We start from the raw sequence: 16,246 nt of genomic DNA on the forward strand, positions 1-16,246 counted from the left end.
CCAACAACTTTCTCATTAAGACTGTGAGTAACACAGATAGACACAAGGAGCCTGAGAGATAATGTGTGTGATTTATGTTCTGTTGTGTATATGTCAGACGGGAGAGCTATCAGGACCACAATCTCCCAATAGACGCACCAATGCTACAGGGACGACGGGGCCCTCTGTCCACCCCAGCACCCGATACACATCTGGAACAACACAACCCAGAGAGCAGAGCACGACGGCTGGGGGCTGAGGGTGGAGAGGGGGAAGGGGGAAGGAGGAAGGAGAGGGGGAAAAGGGCCTACTTTTCATCTATATGCACCAGAGTTACCCTCCTCTCTGCTCTCCTCTTTCTCACCTTCAGTGGAAAGAGATTCCCCCTCCACCTCCTACATCACTGTATTAGATGGAAGACCGGGACTCAACATATGCAGAGTTTACCATGAATGTGAACGCAGTGACATTGCCTTTACAACGTGCATTGAGGACAAAGCGTGATCGGGTTGAATCCCAGCCTATGTCTACCGCCTGTTTACAAGGTCATAGTTTTGATTATAGCTGACTATTGAGAATAGAGCTGTATTATGTGGGGTGTGGCGGTTGCTTGGGTGAACTTGTTACGGTTGCTCCATCTGTGGAGGAGTACTGACTGATACTGCCAGTAAAGCTGCTTCCCCTTCCCACCTACCATTCTCCTCCCTCTCTACTTTTGTCTCTCTTTGATTCCCCATCCTCTCTAGGAAGGAATCATTCTCACCTTAATTGCTGTTAAATCGGATTAATGACTGACCCAGGACATGTTGACTTAATAATCTCTCTTCTTGTAAATCTCCACACTTCCCGTACATCACTTGTATACACTCGTCTTCATCCTCTCTCCCTCCGAGTCACTCTTACTGAGTCACCAATCTTACCCCACTCACCTCATCTCTCTCTGTCTGAGTCACCCATCTTACACCACCCACCTCATCTCTCTCTGTCTGAGTCACCCATCTTACCCCACTCACCTCATCTCTCTCTGTGTCACCCATTTTACACCACCCACCTCATCTCTCTCTGTCTGAGTCACCCATCTTACCCCACTCACCTCATCTCTCTCTGTCTGAGTCACCCATCTTACCCCACTCACCTCATCTCTCTGTGTCACCCATCTTACCCCACCCACCTCATCTCTCTCTGTCTGAGTCACCCATCTTACCCCACCCACCTCATCTCTCTCTGTCTGAGTCACCCATCTTACCCCACTCACCTCCCCTCTCTCTGTCTGATTCACCCATCTTACCCCACTCACCTCATCTCTCTCTGTCTGAGTCACCCATCTTACCCCACTCACCTCATCTCTCTGTGTCACCCATCTTACCCCACCCACCTCATCTCTCTCTGTCTGAGTCACCCATCTTGCCTCACTCACCTCCCCTCTCTCTGTCTGATTCACCCATCTTACCCCACCCACCTAATCTCTCTCTGTCTGAGTCACCCATCTTACCCCACCCACCTCCTTTCTCTCTCTGTGTCTGATTCACACATCTTACCCCACCCACCTCATCTTTTCTCCAACACCCTTACCATTTATTTTACACTCTTTTACAGTTCTTGCCCACTGCTTCTTCTTGACAGTTGTTGATGTTTTGCCAGTTATGAGCTCTCTCTCCCTCTTTCCCTCTCTCCTTCTTTTTCCTTCTCTCTCACTGTCTGTCTTGCCTGCATGGCATGTTGGAGTGTGTGTGTCTTAGCACTCATCGATGTGGGCCTGTCATTGCCTCCTAAGTGCTTTGGCAATACTAGGGATCTGCTGTCATGCCAGTGCGACTAATCTCAATCGAATGACATTGAGCTCGTATTGAGACGGCGGGAAGGGACATGAGCGTGTGTCTGGATGCTCGGCCAAGCAGCTCCCTCAGTCACACACAGTAGCACAGTCTGGAAGTCAGTCTGTCTGGTGGATGGTCTGCTTTTTGTCTGTCTCTGTGTCTGTCTGTCTGTCTGTCTGTCTGTCTGTCTGTCTGTCTGTCTGTCTGTCTGTCTATCCGCGGTCTCTTGTTCTTTCCTCTCCAACCATCTGTCTTTCTATGCCATCTCTCAGTCTCTTACTGTATTCTCTCCACCATCCTTCCATCTGCCTTCATATGCCATCTCTCAGTCTCTCTTACTGTATTCTCTCCACCATCAGTCCATCTGTCTTTCTATGCCATCTCAGTCTCTCTTACTGTATTCTCTCCACCATCAGTCCATCTGTCTTTTTATGCCATCTCTCAGTCTCTCTTACTGTATTCTCTCCACCATCAGTCCATCTGTCTTTTTATGCCATCTCTCAGTCTCTTACTGTATTCTCTCCATCATCCATCTGTCCATCTGTCTCTTTCTATCAGTCCATCTGTCTTTTTATGCCATCTCTCAGTCTCTCTTACTGTATTCTCTCCACCATCAGTCCCATCTGTCTGTATTCTCTCCACCATCCTTCCATCTGCCTTATGCCATCTCTCAGTCTCTCTTACTGTATTCTCTCCACCATCAGTCAGCCATCTCATCTGTATTCTCTCATCAGTCCATCTGTCTTTTTATGCCATCTCTCAGTCTCTCTTACTGTATTCTCTCCACCATCAGTCCATCTGTCTTTTTATGCCATCTCTCAGTCTCTTACTGTATTCTCTCCATCAGTCCATCTGTCTTTCTATGCCGTCTCTCAGTCTCTCTTACTGTATTCTCTCCACCATCAGTCCATCTGTCTTTTTATGCCATCTCTCAGTCTCTCTTACTGTATTCTCTCCACCATCAGTCCATCTGTCTTTCTATGCCATCTCAGTCTCTCTTACTGTATTCTCTCCATCAGTCCATCTGTCTTTCTATGCCATCTCAGTCTCTTACTGTATTCTCTCCATCAGTCCATCTGTCTTTCTATGCCATCTCAGTCTCTCTTACTGTATTCTCTCCACCATCAGTCCATCTGTCTTTTTATGCCATCTCTCAGTCTCTTACTGTATTCTCTCCATCAGTCCATCTGTCTTTCTACGCCATCTCTCAGTCTCTCTTACTGTATTCTCTCCACCATCAGTCCATCTGTCTTTCTATGCCATCTCAGTCTCTCTTACTGTATTCTCTCCATCAGTCCATCTGTCTTTCTATGCCATCTCAGTCTCTCTTACTGTATTCTCTCCACCATCAGTCCATCTGTCTTTTTATGCCATCTCTCAGTCTCTCTTACTGTATTCTCTCCACCATCAGTCCATCTGTCTTTTTATGCCATCTCTCAGTCTCTTACTGTATTCTCTCCATCAGTCCATCTGTCTTTCTATGCCATCTCTCAGTCTCTCTTACTGTATTCTCTCCACCATCAGTCCATCTGTCTTTTTATGCCATCTCTCAGTCTCTCTTACTGTATTCTCTCCACCATCAGTCCATCTGTCTTTTTATGCCATCTCTCAGTCTCTTACTGTATTCTCTCCATCAGTCCATCTGTCTTTCTATGCCATCTCTCAGTCTCTCTTACTGTATTCTCTCCACCATCAGTCCATCTGTCTTTCTATGCCATCTCTCAGTCTCTCTTACTGTATTCTCTCCACCATCAGTCCATCTGTCTTTTTATGCCATCTCAGTCTCTCTTACTGTATTCTCTCCATCAGTCCATCTGTCTTTCTATGCCATCTCAGTCTCTCTTACTGTATTCTCTCCACCATCAGTCCATCTGTCTTTTTATGCCATCTCTCAGTCTCTCTTACTGTATTCTCTCCACCATCAGTCCATCTGTCTTTTTATGCCATCTCTCAGTCTCTTACTGTATTCTCTCCATCAGTCCATCTGTCTTTCTATGCCATCTCTCAGTCTCTCTTACTGTATTCTCTCCACCATCAGTCCATCTGTCTTTTTATGCCATCTCTCAGTCTCTCTTACTGTATTCTCTCCACCATCAGTCCATCTGTCTTTTTATGCCATCTCTCAGTCTCTCTTACTGTATTCTCTCCACCATCAGTCCATCTGTCTTTCTATGCCATCTCTCAGTCTCTCTTACTGTATTCTCTCCACCATCAGTCCATCTGTCTTTCTATGCCATCTCTCAGTCTCTCTTTCTATATTCTCTTTACCATCAGTCCATCTGTCTGTCTGTGTCAATGTCTGGATAGAAATAGCAGTATGCATTTCACGCACAAGGATTAGCCATTATCAAAGTCCACCAAAGCATTAACTTTTTTTTGACATCACTGTCAAAGCGATAATTATGACTCAGCAAAAGAAACCCCCCCCAAAAAATAACTTGGGTTGAGCATTGTCATTAAGTCCTTTCAAAGAGCAGAAGGTTAATCAACTCAGGCCATGCTATAGTTCAGACATTCTTCTCAAGGGCGTGAGGACAGAGAAAGTGGGTCCATTTCTAAACCACTGACACTTTTTTTTTTAATGAAGAAAAGTCTCCGACTGGCTTTGTGTCCATGATGCTATGTCCATGTGGCTATGTCCATGATGCTATGTCCATGTGGCTATGTCCATCTGGCTATGTCCATGATGCTATGTCCATGATGCTATGTCCATGTGGCTATGTCCATGTGGCTATGTCCATGATGCTATGTCCATGTGGCTATGTCCATGTGGCTATGTCCATGTTGCTATGTCCATGATGCTATGTCCATGTGGCTATGTCCATGTGGCTATGTCCATGATGCTATGTCCATGATGCTATGTCCATGATGCTATGTCCATGTGGCTATGTCCATGATGCTATGTCCATGATGCTATGTCCATGTGGCTATGTCCATGATGCTATGTCCATGTGGCTATGTCCATGATGCTATGTCCATGTGGCTATGTCCATGATGCTATGTCCATGTGGTTATGTCCATGATGCTATGTCCATGTGGCTATGTCCATGTGGCTATGTCCATGATGCTATGTCCATGTGGCTATGTCCATGATGCTATGTCCATGTGGCTATGTCCATGATGCTATGTCCATGTGGCTATGTCCATGATGCTATGTCCATGATGCTATGTCCATGTGGCTATGTCCATGTGGCTATGTCCATGTGGCTATGTCCATGATGCTATGTCCATGATGTCCATGATGTCCATGTGGCTATGTCCATGATGCTATGTCCATGATGCTATGTCCATGTGGCTATGTCCATGATGCTATGTCCATGTGGCTATGTCCATGATGCTATGTCCATGTGGCTATGTCCATGATGCTATGTCCATGTGGTTATGTCCATGATGCTATGTCCATGTGGCTATGTCCATGTGGCTATGTCCTATGATGCTATGTCCATGTGGCTATGTCCTATGTCCATGGCTATGTCCATGATGCTATGTCCATGTGGCTATGTCCATGATGCTATGTCCATGTGGCTATGTCCATGATGCTATGTCCATGTGGCTATGTCCATGATGCTATGTCCATGATGCTATGTCCATGTGGCTATGTCCATGATGCTATGTCCATGATGCTATGTCCATGTGGTTATGTCCATGATGCTATGTCCATGTGGCTATGTCCATGATGCTATGTCCATGTGGCTATGTCCATGATGCTATGTCCATGTGGCTATGTCCATGATGCTATGTCCATGTGGCTATGTCCATGATGCTATGTCCATGATGCTATGTCCATGTGGCTATTTCCATGATGCTATGTCCATGTGGCTATGTCCATGATGCTATGTCCATGTGGCTATGTCCATGTGGCTATGTCCATGATGCTATGTCCATGATGCTATGTCCATGTGGCTATTTCCATGATGCTATGTCCATGTGGCTATGTCCATGATGCTATGTCCATGTGGCTATGTCCATGTGGCTATGTCCATGTGGCTATGTCCATGATGCTATGTCCATGTGGCTATGTCCATGTGGCTATGTCCATGATGCTATGTCCATGTGGCTATGTCCATGATGCTATGTCCATGTGGCTATGTCCATGTGGCTATGTCCATGGTGCTATGTCCATGTGGCTATGTCCATGTGGCTATGTCCATGTGGCTATGTCCATGATGCTATGTCCATGTGGCTATGTCCATGATGCTATGTCCATGTGGCTATGTCCATGTGGCTATGTCCATGATGCTATGTCCATGTGGCTATGTCCATGTGGCTATGTCCATGTGGCTATGTCCATGTGGCTATGTCCATGATGCTATGTCCATGATGCTATGTCCATGTGGCTATGTCCATGATGCTATGTCCATGTGGCTATGTCCATGTGGCTATGTCCATGATGCTATGTCCATGTGGCTATGTCCATGATGCTATGTCCATGATGCTATGTCCATGTGGCTATTTCCATGATGCTATGTCCATGTGGCTATGTCCATGATGCTATGTCCATGTGGCTATGTCCATGTGGCTATGTCCATGATGCTATGTCCATGTGGCTATGTCCATGCTATGTCCATGGCTATGTCCATGTGGCTATGTCCATGTGGCTATGTCCATGTGGCTATGTCCATGATGCTATGTCCATGTGGCTATGTCCATGTGGCTATGTCCATGTGGCTATGTCCATGTGGCTATGTCCATGTGGCTATGTCCATGATGCTATGTCCATGTGGCTATGTCCATGTGGCTATGTCCATGATGCTATGTCCATGATGCTATGTCCATGTGGCTATGTCCATGATGCTATGTCCATGTGGCTATGTCCATGTGGCTATGTCCATGTGGCTATGACCATGATGCTATGTCCATGTGGCTATGTCCATGATGCTATGTCCATGTGGCTATGTCCATGATGCTATGTCCATGATGCTATGTCCATGTGGCTATGTCCATGTGGCTATGTCCATGTGGCTATGTCCATGATGCTATGTCCATGTGGCTATGTCCATGATGCTATGTCCATGATACTATGTCCATGATGCTATGTCCATGTGGCTATGTCCATGTGGCTATGTCCATGTCCATGGCTATGTCCATGTGGCTATGTCCATGTGGCTATGTCCATGTGGCTATGTCCATGATGCTATGTCCATGTGGCTATGTCCATGATGCTATGTCCATGTGGCTATGTCCATGATGCTATGTCCATGATGCTATGTCCATGATGCTATGTCCATGTGGCTATGTCCATGATGCTATGTCCATGTGGCTATGTCCATGATGCTATGTCCATGTGGCTATGTCCATGATGCTATGTCCATGTGGCTATGTCCATGATGCTATGTCCATGTGGCTATGTCCATGTGGCTATGTCCATGTGGCTATGTCCATGTGGCTATGTCCATGATGCTATGTCCATGTGGCTATGTCCATGTGGCTATGTCCATGATGCTATGTCCATGTGGCTATGTCCATGATGCTATGTCCATGATGCTATGTCCATGTGGCTATGTCCATGTGGCTATGTCCATGATGCTATGTCCATGATGCTATGTCCATGTGGCTATGTCCATGATGCTATGTCCATGTGGCTATGTCCATGTGGCTATGTCCATGATGCTATGTCCATGATGCTATGTCCATGTGGCTATGTCCATGATGCTATGTCCATGTGGCTATGTCCATGTGGCTATGTCCATGTGGCTATGTCCATGATGCTATGTCCATGTTGCTATGTCCATGTGTCTATGTCCATGATGCTATGTCCATGTGGCTATGTCCATGTGGCTATGTCCATGTGGCTATGTCCATGATGCTATGTCCATGATGCTATGTCCATGTGGCTATGTCCATGTGGCTATGTCCATGATGCTATGTCCATGTGGCTATGTCCATGTGGCTATGTCCATGATGCTATGTCCATGTGGCTATGTCCATGTGGCTATGTCCCTCCACTTACAACTTCAACGCCCATTTGGCTGTAACCAGTTTACTTTCCTATTTTCTCTCTCTCTCCCTATATCTCTCCCCCTCTCTCTACATCCCTCCCCCTCTCTCTACATCCCTCCCCCTCTCTCTACATCCCTCTCCCTCCTTCCCTCTCTTTCTGCCTCCCACTTTCTCTCTCCGCCCCTCTTTCTCTCTCCGCCGCTCTCTTTCTCTCTCCGCCCCTCTCTTTCTCTCTCCGCCCCCCTCTTTCTCTCTCCGCCCCTCTCTTTCTCTCTCCGCCCCCCTCTTTCTCTCTCCGCCCCTCTCTTTCTCTCTCCGCCCCCCTCTTTCTCTCTCCGCCCCTCTCTTTCTCTCTCCGCCCCTCTCTTTCTCTCTCCACCCCTCTCTTTCTCTCCACCCCTCTCTTTCTCTCTCCACCCCTCTCTTTCTCTCTCCACCCCTCTCTTTCTCTCTCCACCCCTCTCTTTCTCTCTCCACCCCTCTCTTTCTCTCTCCACCCCTCTCTTTCTCTCTCCACCTCTCTCTTTCTCTCTCCACCCCTCTCTTTCTCTCTCCACCCCTCTCTTTCTCTCTCCACCCCTCTCTTTCTCTCTCCACCCCTCTCTTTCTCTCTCCACCCCTCTTTCTCTCTCCACCCCTCTCTTTCTCTCTCCACCCCTCTCTTTCTCTCTGCCTCCCTCACTCGCTCTCTCCTCTTCCTCTCTTTCTCCAGTCAGGATTAAACATTTATCTCTGCGGTTCTCCTTTCCTTTGGCCCTACAACTTCAACGCCCATTTGGCTGTAACCAGTTTACTTTCCTATTTTCTCTCTCTCTCCCTATATCTCTCCCCCTCTCTCTACATCCCTCCCCCTCTCTCTACATCCCTCCCCCTCTCTCTACATCCCTCTCCCTCCTTCCCTCTCTTTCTGCCTCCCACTTTCTCTCTCCACCCCTCTCTTTCTCTCTCTGCCCCCCTCTTTCTCTCTCCGCCCCCCTCTTTCTCTCTCCGCCCCCCTCTTTCTCTCTCCGCCCCTCTCTTTCTCTCTCCGCTCCACCCCTCTCTTTCTCGCTCCACCCCTCTCTTTCTCTCTCCACCCCTCTCTTTCTCTCTCCACCCCTCTCTTTCTCTCTCCACCCCTCTCTTTCTCTCTCCACCCCTCTCTTTCTCGCTCCACCCCTCTCTTTCTCTCTCCACCCCTCTCTTTCTCTCTCCACCCCTCTGTTTCTCTCTCCACCCCTCTTTCTCTCTCCACCCCTCTCTTTCTCTCTCCACCCCTCTCTTTCTCTCTCCACCCCTCTCTTTCTCTCTGCCTCCCTCACTCGCTCTCTCCTCTTCCTCTCTTTCTCCAGTCAGGATTAAACATTTATCTCTGCGGTTCTCCTCTCCTTTGGCCCTAAACGCCATGTGGATGATAAGAGTCGCTGGGATTTGTCAAATTGTGCGCCATCGATTAACTGACCTTTCACTCCTGCGAGTCTCTCAGCCACTCCACTAACTGCAGACAGGCCAGATAGAGAGAGAGATAGATGGATACATCTCGCTGTTATTATTGTGTACAAGTTTGTAGTTACCAGGTGTGCCGGGGAGAGGGGACAGGGGTAGGGGGGCAAGGGAAAAGAGATGAGGGAAAGGGAGGGGGTAGAGGAGACAGGGGGGTAGGAAGAGATAGACACAGGGAGAGGGACTGAATAGTCCTTCAATTGTCCTATAGGTGCAGTATGTATGGGGATAACTGTATGCATTAAAGAGAGGTTATAGGTATTGTGAGCTTTGCTACCCATATTGCATTATACAATCAGGTCAAGAGAACTATGTTTTTCTCTTATAACATATGAAACAAAATAGCTTAGAGATCTTTGCTTTTATTCATTATTGAGCTTATCACTTTAGACAGACAGTGCTGATCAAAGTTCAAAGGGCATTGTGAAACCCATTCAGTATGAGGTGAAGTCATATTGGTTCAATTATAATGAGAAAATATTGTACTTTGCCTTTTTGCGGTGCTTAGCTATAATGTTTTATTGACATGATAACAAGTATTGTCAATAGGTCTATTTTGGATTTTGGTCTTATGAATAATAAACCAAAAAGTTGAAACATAAAAAACATGATTTCTTTTGGATAAACATTGGTCAATACATTCAGTTTGTGAGAGACAGTAGTCCTAACTGAAAAGCTAGAAGGGATATTGTCATCAATGGAGCGGGCTGCCACCAACCTGGACTCCCGCGTCGCCCCGCCTCAGAGATGCACCTGAGGCCGAAGCCCGAACTCCAAACACCCCACTGAACTGGACCTCTTTGGGCTGCGCTGGTTCCGGACGGAGAGACGAGGGAAGTCCCGCGTCGCACTATAGTGATGTTACACTAAAAAATGAATAGTTTCGTTAAATTTATTTGTGATTCAATCCATTTAAATATGTATTTAATTTAATAAACGAGTTAAGGTTAATTCCGTATGTAGCCTATTGTTGGCCCTATAACCACGTCAAACACAAACACCACGTCGTGTTGGCTATGAATTTGCCTCATGGCCTAGTGCTTCCCCAAAAGAGAAGACACTCTTGGGGAAGAAATAATCAAACACATGACAAGTGGAAGTGGGACTTGAGTTGTGTCCGGGGGGCCACTTCAGCCTCTACATCACAGAAGAGCACAATGACAGGTGGAACCACTCCACCCATCCGATCAATCACCTTATTTACTCTTGACTGTCATGGCGAGAGGAGAGGAGACGGGTGGACTGGTGAGATGATACAGGGGTAGCCTACTGGCTCAGGCAACGAGTATTCCCTGGAATTGAATGCCGCGCATCATCACTGAAGTGGGCCTCCTAGCGTCTCATACACTATCGACAGGGCGCTTGCCTTCCTCGACACTGTATTGACCGCACTAACTAGCTGCACTTCGATCACACCAAATTAGCTTCCAGATGCAAGACATTAAGGATAATAACGTTTTCAGAAATCAAACTACACGGCGCTCATTTCAAAGTATGCCTAGGCGTTTTACCCCGAATATTTCATGGTGCTATTAGCATTAGAAAGTTGATTGTGGTTGAGAAGCATCATTCAACTACGAGGCATTCATAACACTGGTACCGAGCCTGAACTAAATGAGAAGGTGAATAGCGGTGCTATTCATGGGCAAATAGTTGACCTTCTAAATTTGCTTTAATTCTACAAATGCATTTCCTGAATTTAAATATATTATCCTTCCTCTGTGTTTATCCAAAGGTTCATATATGTGAAATTATTGATATGGCTCCTCTATGTAAGGTGTAACGGTGCGGTGCGTATGGGAACATTATCAAGAGATTATCCAGGAAAATTCTACATTTACAAGTGGAGAAATGTCAGATTATGCATTTTCCTCAGTGGATTGATTAACATGACGATATTGACCTCAACAGGTCACGTTAAAGCCAGGCAACACGGCAGCTCGATATCACAGACTTTCTGGACACCTGCATGTGCAGGCATTTTGTAGGCGACATACTTTAAATTGATAATTGAATAATTATAATATATTTCAAATGTAATCGTTCATTTTGGAGTTCCTTGTCGACATATTATATTGTTGTATGCCTTTGTGGTATGCCTTTATTTTAGTTTTGTACCAGAAAGTCATGGGATTATAATTGATTATTTTGTAAGATACCGTTTTAACGTTGTAACAATTACATATGTCATTATTGCAATATATTAAAATGGAACAATACTAATAATACTACTAGCCTACTACTACTACTACTAAGAATAATAATAACAATAATATAGCCTACGTGTTTGCCAAAACGGCACACAAATGGGCCTACCAAAATGTTATTATTATTATTATTAACTTATTTAATCGATTCGAATTAAGTTAGAAACAACATAAACTAAAATAACCGATAGTTTATAACAAATGTAGCCTAATTGGACAGGCGAAGAACTTCAAGCCCAAACTCAAGATGAGGGGGAGGGAGGGCAGGGTGAGGGTGAGGGATGTGGGGAGAGATTTCCGCAAATGCCATTTAATGTCGGAAATATTTCGACCAAATATTGACAAGAGAAAGATCGAGGCAACCGGGAAGAGGCGGCACAAACCGGGGATATAATTAAATGAATGGTCAGTTTGGAGATGAGAGAAAACAGAGGTTTGACACTTCCACCTAAACACTGCAAAAACTAAACCAAGACAAAACAAAAATATACAGAAAGAATGTAACTTTCTAAGTAAACAATATACATTGAATTATAATATATTTTTCATTGAATGAGAGTGCAGGGAATTTTTGTTATTTTTTTACTTTCACAATTTCGGACATTTAGTCCATCAAAAATATATATTTTAACCAAGCTTTCTGCCTTCCTTTTATCATGGATACAAATCTACACTGTTAACTATTTCTGTACACTATTTTTCGTAATTGACGCTGAATTAAATTAAATGTATTATTATTATTATTAGGCTCTTATCATTATTCCATATGCACAGCATCGTCATTGTCGTCACCATTGTCACGTCTATATCATAGTAATAGCAATGCAAACCAATATACGATCAGATGAGTAGGTCTATAGTCTATTCAAATTAAGACAACTTTAATTTAAGCCTTGAACTCAGCAACTCACAGTAGATGCTTGTGAGCAGTGGCAAAGTTGTGCAAAGTTAGATGATATATTGAATAATTGAACAGAGAAAAAATAAACATTCGGTCGGGTTAGGTGGACCTATTGATCTATCTCTTAATCTGGAATAGTTACATGCATCTATTGATTTATAAACACTGTTTATCTAGAAATGTACTGGCACAAATAATTGATAAGGTACACCCACGGTGTCCATAAATATGCATCAACGTTTCACCGGGGTAAACAACTTTTTTGGGGGGGGCAAGTCAAGTCAAACAGAGGCTAGATTATTCCAAAAGATTTGAGAATTTTCTCTGCATCTATATCACTGCCAGGGCACCATCGACACATCTCCAACTCCCATCTAGGCTAAACACGAAAGCGCGCGCACACACACAACTCTCTCTCACACACACACACTCACTCACACCTGAATTAGAAAAGCAAATAAACTCACAATACCACTTATTTAAACTGCGATTAAAATTATATTATAATCGATTATATTCTAATAAACGTGTTATTTTTTCAAAATCAAGTGCACATCCAAATTAGCCTCTTTCCAACTGTATGGTGTCCCTATCACAACAAATAACAGTATTGTAAACATGTCAAATCACATTTTATTGGTCACATACATATGGTTAGCAGATGTTAATGCGAGTGTAGCGAAATGCTTGTGCTTCTAGTTCCGACAATGCAGTAATAACCAACGAATAATCTAACCTAACAATTCCACAACTACTACCTTATACACACAAGTGTAAAGGGATAAAGAATATGTACATAAAGATATATGAATGAGTGATGGTACAGAACGGCATAGGCAAGATGCTGTAGAGTATAGAGTACAGTAAATACATATGAGATGAGTAATGTAGGGTATGTAAACATAAAAGTGGCATTGTTTAAAGTGGCTAGTGATACATGTATTACATAAAGATGGCAAGATGCAGGAGATGGTATAGAGTACAGTATATACATATGAGATGAGTAATGTAGGGTATGTAAACAATATATTAAGTAGGATTATTTAAAGTGGCTAGTGATACATTTGTGGGGCTATTATCTAAAGCCTGAAACACAAACTTTTCTGATTTTGGATACCCAACCGTTTTGTTACAATCATCCGCAAACTTCTACTCGTGCAATGATGAATGGGTATGCCAAAATCACTGTTTCCCTGGCATGTTACATGTATTTGCATCCTGGCTCACCAGAGCGTGAAAAAGATGACACAGATAAATGCAACTGCGGCCAAACATTACATACACTTTGTGAAGGTAAATTAGGCTGTGTCACTCATACAGACAGAGACACACACAGAGAGAGAGAGAGAGAGAGAGAGAGAGAGAGAGAGAGAGAGAGAGAGAGAGAGAGAGAGAGAGAGAGAGAGAGAGAGAGAGAGAGAGAGAGAGAGAGAGAGAGAGAGAGAGACGGAGACCAGGTTGCGCATAGCCGACATTAGACGCCTCTTGCTATCCGTGTGAGTGCCTGTTTAATTGACTGATTGATACTGTGGTGTGGAGGTGAGGGTTAGACGTAAAGCGTTAACAAATAGAGACACTTAACGGCTAATCCGGGCCAGCACAGACAGCTCTGCGCGGGAGACAACTCCCCCCTCCGCAAGACCGGAGAGCAGCAGTGGTCTCACATGCATGCTGGGCTGGTGAATACGGGAGACTCAGATGTGACTCCCCAAAATCTAGCCTATTTATGATTATTCACTATTTCAGGTAGGCTACTATATCCAGACTGGAAGCTAACTAGTAATTTTCAAAACTAAAATAAACAATGATATAGATAGTTAATCGAAACTGAAGTAGCATTGTGTTACAAGCTCAGCCTAATAACAATAATAATAATTATTATTATCCCAATAATATTGGTTTGTTACAAAAAGTAAACTCATTAAAAAAACACATCCAAAATCTAACAAACAATCATATATTTTTTCTAAAACGAAAACATTTGACGGCCAAATATATGGCGTTATAGACGATGACATACCTCAAGTGTCTTTGCCCAGTAGTTCAGTATTCTTTCAACAGCCAAAGCGTGAGCAGTCTACCCAGGTGTGAGATCACTCTCCAGGCGTTTGTTCCAGTAGCTCACCGAGCCGGGGACCGTGGAAGCAGCACTACACTAACAACCTCGACCGAGGGAACTGACAGAGGGAGGGAGGGAGCGGAGGAGGTGTGCATCTCTCTGTGTGTAAGTAGTTAATTAGTAAATCCCCATTCGCTGTGCCTCGGGTCGGTTTGTTTTCCCCGGTCGACAAGCCGAGAGGAAAGAGAATTTGAAGTAGGATTCGACCCGTTTCCGCTCCTGTGTTTCGTATATGAGGTTTGTGTGTGTGTGTGTGTCTGTGCACGAGTTTTACTGTGTATATATATATATATATGTGTGTATTTCCTTTCACACTCTTCTTTTTAGTCGCGCCGCCACAAGAGGAGCCCCTCTATCTTACGTCCTCACTGGTTCATCACATATACCTCCTCACCCTTGCTCTGTTTTAGTGCCATTTTCAAAAAATGTAAATTTACCGAAATCTATGTCCATTTTTTGTACTCAACAATGCAATTACGCGTCAATTAACAAAGTATTGTGTTATTTTGCACCGCTAACCTATTTCAGGACAGGCTTAACCCATCTCATCAATTCAGTCTATTCCACGTTGGTTCAACGCAATTTCCTTGAAATGACGTGGAAACAACCTTGATTCAACCAGTGTGTGCCCAGTGGGAAGACGTAGAATTAAGCCCCAAAATGCACCATTGTGCACTCAAAGTGACACCGTCAAACATCGGTATTCTATCCCTTCACATATTCGCTCCGCTCACTATCCTCACTATTCTTTCAGACTGAATCCTCACTATTCTTTCAGACTGAATCCTCACTATTCTTCCAGACTGAATCCTCACTACTCCTGGTTAGATTCCCATGCCAGATGATGCCTAAAAACCCATAAGCCACCGCCACAGCCACTGACATTTCTAGAGGGAATTCATCATAATAGGTAAAAGAAAAGGTACAGTATCATTCACTTTCACAGTCAATGGCCATTTATTTCCTCTTGCCACACATCCAACATTCAATAAAGGGGTGTAGTTAAATGTATGTATGGGACATAATTCCCTAAATATCACTGTATACACCACAATTACTAACAAGAGTAAAAAGACAGATAGGGCTGCAAGAGGAAGGCTGTACCGCTACGCTATACCACACACACACTTCAATGTACATCCTCAGTCCCATGCCAGCAATCGACCCTGCGCTAACCAACTTGAATTACTTAATTGATCCTCAATCAGCTACTTAATAATGAGTTAGGTAAACCTATGGAACTCACTGGAGTGCAGAGAGGTGCAGTATCTGACAAGGGAGTCACGGAGACAGAGGAGAAGATGGAGAGGGATGTGGTGATGGGGTGCATGCATGGGTAGCAAGAGATAGAGTGTGTGTATCACAGGAGGTTGGTGACACCTTCATTGGGGAGGACGGGCTCGTGGTAATGGCTGGTGCAGAATAAGTATCAAATACATCAAACATGGTTTCCATGGTTTCCATGTGTTCAATCCCATTCGCTCCATTCCAGCCATTATTATGACCCGTCCTCCCCCCAGCAGTCTCCACTGGCGTAGAGACAGGGATGAGGTAGAGAGATGGGAGTACGGCAGGTGAGACAGAAAACACCATACAGATAGTGAGGATAGAGAGAGATACAGGTAACTGTCAAAATAAAAGGAAACACTTGAGTAAATGAGAGATACAAAATATATTGAAAGCAGGTGCTTGCCCACACAGGTGTGGTTCCTGAGTTAATTATGAAATGAACATCCAATCATGGTTGGGGTCATATATAAAAATGTTGGGAAGGCCATTATTTTGTCTACCATGGCAATGC

The 16,246-nt window shown here is 44.4% G+C and overlaps 1 protein-coding gene across 3 annotated transcripts in view; it reads right to left on the minus strand.

The window, feature by feature from the left end:
* The window catches only part of LOC118371299 (ETS domain-containing transcription factor ERF-like), a 72,639-nt gene that overhangs the window by 45,201 nt on the left and 11,192 nt on the right, over window positions 1-16,246 (minus strand). Inside the window, exons 1-2 of one of the 3 annotated variants that reach the window (XM_052494747.1) lie at window positions 14,347-14,689; window positions 9,937-10,084 (exon numbers count right to left, since the gene is read on the minus strand). The exons of 1 other annotated variant lie outside the window; for it this stretch is intronic. The gene's annotated coding sequence lies outside the window, so the exon portion shown is untranslated. Of the gene's footprint in view, window positions 1-9,936; window positions 10,085-14,346; window positions 14,690-16,246 lie in introns of those variants that run through there. One more of the 3 variants, XM_052494746.1, reaches the window with a different exon arrangement.

This window comes from Oncorhynchus keta, chromosome 34 (genome assembly GCF_023373465.1).
Source record: "Oncorhynchus keta strain PuntledgeMale-10-30-2019 chromosome 34, Oket_V2, whole genome shotgun sequence".
NCBI classification, from domain to species: domain Eukaryota; kingdom Metazoa; phylum Chordata; class Actinopteri; order Salmoniformes; family Salmonidae; genus Oncorhynchus; species Oncorhynchus keta.